Source organism: Schistocerca nitens, chromosome 1, assembly GCF_023898315.1.
Source record: "Schistocerca nitens isolate TAMUIC-IGC-003100 chromosome 1, iqSchNite1.1, whole genome shotgun sequence".
Classification (NCBI taxonomy): domain Eukaryota; kingdom Metazoa; phylum Arthropoda; class Insecta; order Orthoptera; family Acrididae; genus Schistocerca; species Schistocerca nitens.
In genome coordinates, this window is record NC_064614.1 from 1234704229 (window position 1) to 1234710520 (window position 6292).

Consider the following 6292-nt stretch of genomic DNA (forward strand, 5'->3'; position numbering starts at 1 on the left):
CTACATTTGTAACCTATCAGAACTCGATTTTTGAATTCATATGCCATTCCAAATTTTATCTCGTAAAACATTATACGCAGTTGTTCCTTGTGGGATGTAGAGCAGATCGTCAGTTCCAAGCATCTTGAAGTTTCCGAAAGTTGTCGCAATGAATGACTGATACAAGAAAGACAACTTAGTACTATCTATGCTTCAGAAATATTTAAGAATGCGTATTTACATCGCAGACACTTGATGATGCGTATAATTAACTGTCGGCCAGCAAATTAAAATGGAACACCTCTCTTTAGCCCTGTGAGCATCGAACCTAGCTTAACATTTCTCCACTAGTTGGAGAAATATGGGCCTCCTCCTCCACTTACAGCCCTCCTTCCTCCATCCGAGTCATCCTTCTGCGCCAATTGCTACATTTGTAACCTATCAGAACTCGATTTTTAAATTCATATGCCATTCCAAATTTTATCTCGTAAAACATTATACGCAGTTGTTCCTTGTGGGATGTAGAGTAGATCGTCAGTTCCAAGCATCTTGAAGTTTCCGAAAGTTGTCGCAATGAATGACTGATACAACAAGGACAACGTAGTACTATTTATGCTTCAGAAATATTTAAGAATGCGTATTTACATCGCAGACACTTGATGATGCGTATAATTAATTGTCGGCCAGCAAATTAAAATGGAACACCTCTCTTTAGCCTTGTGAGCATCGAACCTAGCTTAACATTTCTCCACTAGTTGGAGAAATATGGGCCTAATCCTCCACTTACAGCCCTCCTTCCTCCATCCGAGTGATCCTTCTGCGCCAATTGCTACATTTGTAACCTATCAGAACTCGATTTTTAAATTCATATGCCATTCCAAATTTTATCTCGTAAAACATTATACGCAGTTTTTCTTTAGGGATGTAGAGTAGATCGTCAGTTCCAAGCATTTTGAAGTTTCCGAAATTTGTCGCAATGAATGACTGATACAACAAGGACAACGTAGTACTATTTATGCTTCAGAAATATTTAAGAATGCGTATTTACATCGCAGACACTTGATGATGCGTATAATTAACTGTCGACCAGCAAATTAAAATGGAACATCTCTCTTTAGCCCTGTGAGCATCGAACCTAGCTTAACATTTCTCCACTAGTTGGAGAAATATGGGCATCCTCCTCCACTTACAGCCCTCCTTCCTCCATCCGAGTGATCCTTCTGCGCCAATTGCTACATTTGTAACCTATCAGAACTCGATTTTTAAATTCATATGCCATTCCAAATTTTATCTCGTAAAACATTATACGCAGATGTTCCTTGTGGGATGTAGAGCAGATCGTCAGTTCCAAGCTTCTTGAAGTTTCCGAAAATTGTCGCAATGTATGACTGATACAACAAGGACAACGTAGTACTATTTATGCTTCAGAAATATTAAAGAATGCGTATTTACATCGCAGACACTTGATGATGCGTATAATTAACTGTCGGCCAGCAAATTAAAATGGAACATCTCTCTTCAGCCCTGTGAGCATCGAACCTAGCTTAACATTTCTCCACTAGTTGGAGAAATATGGGCCTCCTCCTCCACTTACAGCCCTCCTTCCCCCATCCGAGTGATCCTTCTGCGCCAATTGCTACATTTGTAACCTATCAGAACTCGATTTGTAAATTCATATGCCATTCCAAATTTTATCTCGTAAAACATTATCCGCAGTTGTTCTTTGTGGGATGTAGAGTAGATCGTCAGTTCCAAGCTTCTTGTAGTTTCCGAAAGTTGTCGCAATGAATGACTGATACAAAAAGGACAACGTAGTACTATTTATGCTTCAGAAATATTTAAGAATGCGTATTTACATCGCAGACACTTGATGATGCGTATAATTAACTGTCGGCCAGCAAATTAAAATGGAACATCTCTCTTTAGCCCTGTGAGCATCGAACCTAGCTTAACATTTCTCCACTAGTTGGAGAAATATGGGCCTCCTCCTCCACTTACAGCCCTCCTTCCTCCATCCGAGTGATCCTTCTGCGCCAATTGCTACATTTGTAACCTATCAGAACTCGATTTTTAAATTCATATGCCATTCCAAATTTTATCTCGTAAAACATTATACGCAGTTGTTCCTTGTGGGATGTAGAGCAGATCGTCAGTTCCAAGCATCTTGAAGTTTCCAAAATTTGTCGCAATGAATGTCTGATACAACAAGGGGAACGTAGTACTATTTATGCTTCAGAAATATTTAAGAATGCGTATTTACATCGCAGACACTTGATGATGCGTATAATTAACTGTCGGCCAGCAAATTAAAATGGAACACCTCTCTTTAGCCCTGTGAGCATCGAACCTAGCTTAACATTTCTCCACTAGTTGGAGAAATATGGGCCTCCTCCTCCACTTACAGCCCTCCTTCCTCCATCCGAGTGATCCTTCTGCGCCAATTGCTACATTTGTAACCTATCAGAACTCGATTTTACAATTCATATGCCATTCCAAATTTTATCTCGTAAAACATTATACGCAGTTGTTCCTTGTGGGATGTAGAGTAGATCGTCAGTTCCAAGCATCTTGAAGTTTCCGAAAGTTGTCGCAATGAATGACTGATACAACAAGGACAACGTAGTACTATTTATGCTTCAGAAATATTTAAGAATGCGTATTTACATCGCAGACACTTGATGATGCGTATAATTAACTGTCGGCCAGCAAATTAAAATGGAACACCTCTCTTTAGCCCTGTGAGCCTCGAACCTAGCTTAACATTTCTCCACTAGTTGGAGAAATATGGGCCTCCTCCTCCACTTACAGCCCTCCTTCCTCCATCTGAGTGATCCTTCTGCGCCAATTGCTACATTTGTAACCTATCAGAACTCGATTTTTAACTTCATATGCCATTCCAAATTTTATCTCGTAAAACATTATACGCAGTTGTTCCATGTGGGATGTAGAGCAGATCGTCAGTTCCAAGCATCTTGAAGTTTCCGAAAGTTGTCGCAATGAATGACTGATATAACAAGGGGAACGTAGTACTATTTATGCTTCAGAAATATTTAAGAATGCGTATTTACATCGCAGACACTTGATGATGCCTATAATTAACTGTCGGCCAGCAAATTAAAATGGAACATCTCTCTTTAGCCCTGTAAGCATCGTACCTAGCTTAACATTTCTCCACTAGTTGGAGAAATATGGGCCTCCTCCTCCACTTACAGCCCTCCTTCCTCCATCCGAGTGATCCTTCTGCGCCAATTGATACATTTGTAACCTATCAGAACTCGATTTTTAAATTCATATGCCATTCCAAATTTTATCTCGTAAAACATTATACGCAGTTGTTCCTTGTGGGATGTAGAGCAGATCGTCAGTTCCAAGCATCTTGAAGTTTCCGAAAGTTGTCGCAATGAATGACTGATACAACAAGGGGAACGTAGTACTATTTATGCTTCAGAAATATTTAAGAATGCGTATTTACATCGCAGACACTTGATGATGCGTGTAATTAACTGTCGGCCAGCAAATTAAAATGGAACATCTCTCTTTAGCCCTGTGAGCATCGTACCTAGCTTAACATTTCTCCACTAGTTGGAGAAATATGGGCCTCCTCCTCCACTTACAGCCCTCCTTCCTCCATCCGAGTGATCCTTCTGCGCCAATTGATACATTTGTAACCTATCAGAACTCGATTTTTAAATTCATATGCCATTCCAAATTTTATCTCGTAAAACATTATACGCAGTTGTTCCTTGTGGGATGTAGAGCAGATCGTCAGTTCCAAGCATCTTGAAGTTTCCGAAAGTTGTCGCAATGAATGACTGATACAAGGGGAACGTAGTACTATTTATGCTTCAGAAATATTTAAGAATGCGTATTTACATCGCAGACACTTGATGATGCGTGTAATTAACTGTCGGCTTGCAAATCAAAATAGAACATCTCTCTTTCGCCCTGTGAGAATCGAACGTAGCTTAACATTTCTCCACTAGTTGGAGAAATATGGGCCTCCTCCTCCACTTACAGCCCTCCTTCCTCCATCCGAGTGATCCTTCTGCGCCAATTGCTACATTTGTAACCTATCAGAACTCGATTTTTAAATTCATATGCCATTCCAAATTTTATCTCGTAAAACATTATACGCAGTTGTTCCTTGTGGGATGTAGAGCAGATCGTCAGTTCCAAGCATATTGAAGTTTCCGAAATTTGTCGCAATGAATGACTGATACAACAAGGGGAACGTAGTACTATTTATGCTTCAGAAATATTTAAGAATGCGTATTTACATCGCAGACACTTGATGTTGCGTATAATTAACTGTTGGCCAGCAAATTAAAATGGAACATCTCTCTTTAACCCTGTGAGCATCGAACCTAGCTTAACATTTCTCCACTAGTTGGAGAAATATGGGCCTCCTCCTCCACTTACAGCCCTCCTTCCTCCATCCGAGTGATCCTTCTGCGCCAATTGCTACATTTGTAACCTATCAGAACTCGATTTTTAAATTCATATGCCATTCCAAATTTTATCTCGTAAAACATTATACGCAGTTGTTCCTTGTGGGATGTAGAGCAGATCGTCAGTTCCAAGCATCTTGAAGTTTCCGAAAGTTGTCGCAATGAATGACTGATACAAGGGGAACGTAGTACTATTTATGCTTCAGAAATATTTAAGAATGCGTATTTACATCGCAGACACTTGATGATGCGTGTAATTAACTGTCGGCTTGCAAATCAAAATAGAACATCTCTCTTTAGCCCTGTGAGCATCGAACCTAGCTTAACATTTCTCCACTAGTTGGAGAAATATGGGCCTCCTCCTCCACTTACAGCCCTCCTTCCTCCATCCGAGTGATCCTTCTGCGCCAATTGCTACATTTGTAACCTATCAGAACTCGATTTTTAAATTCATATGCCATTCCAAATTTTATCTCGTAAAACATTATACGCAGTTGTTCCTTGTGGGATGTAGAGCAGATCGTCAGTTCCAAGCATCTTGAAGTTTCCGAAAGTTGTCGCAATGAATGACTGATACAACAAGGGGAACGTAGTACTATTTATGCTTCAGATATATTTAAGAATGCGTATTTACATCGCAGACACTTGATGATGCGTATAATTAACTGTCGGCCAGCAAATTAAAATGGAACATCTCTCTTTAGCCCTGTGAGCATCGAACGTAGCTTAACATTTCTCCACTAGTTGGAGAAATATGGGCCTCCTCCTCCACTTACAGCCCTCCTTCCTCCATCCGAGTGATCCTTCTGCGCCAATTGCTACATTTGTAACCTATCAGAACTCGATTTTTAAATTCATATGCCATTTCAAATTTTATCTCGCAAAACATTATACGCAGTTGTTCCTTGTGGGATGTAGAGCAGATCGTCAGTTCCAAGCATCTTGAAGTTTCCGAAAGTTGTCGCAATGAATGACTGATACAACAAGGGGAACGTAGTACTATTTATGCTTCAGATATATTTAAGAATGCGTATTTACATCGCAGACACTTGATTATGCGTATAATTAACTGTCGGCCAGCAAATTAAAATGGAACATCTCTCTTTAGCCCTGTGAGCATCGAACCTAGCTTAACATTTCTCCACTAGTTGGAGAAATATGGGCCTCCTCCTCCACATACAGCCCTCCTTCCTCTATCCGAGTGATCCTTCTGCGCCAATTGCTACATTTGTAACCTATCAGAACTCGATTTTTAAATTCATACGCCATTCCAAATTTTATCTCGTAAAACATTATACGCAGTTGTTCCTTGTGGGATGTAGAGCAGATCGTCAGTTCCAAGCATCTTGAAGTTTCCGAAAGTTGTCGCAATGAATGACTGATACAACAAGGGGAACGTAGTACTATTTATGCTTCAGATATATTTAAGAATGCGTATTTACATCGCAGACACTTGATTATGCGTATAATTAACTGTCGGCCAGCAAATTAAAATGGAACATCTCTCTTTAGCCCTGTGAGCATCGAACCTAGCTTAACATTTCTCCACTAGTTGGAGAAATATGGGCCTCCTCCTCCACATACAGCCCTCCTTCCTCCATCCGAGTGATCCTTCTGCGCCAATTGCTACATTTGTAACCTATCAGAACTCGATTTTTAAATTCATACGCCATTCCAAATTTTATCTCGTAAAACATTATACGCAGTTGTTCCTTGTGGGATGTAGAGCAGATCGTCAGTTCCAAGCATCTTGAAGTTTCCGAAAGTTGTCGCAATGAATGACTGATACAACAAGGGGAACGTAGTACTATTTATGCTTCAGATATATTTAAGAATGCGTATTTACATCGCAGACACTTGATTAT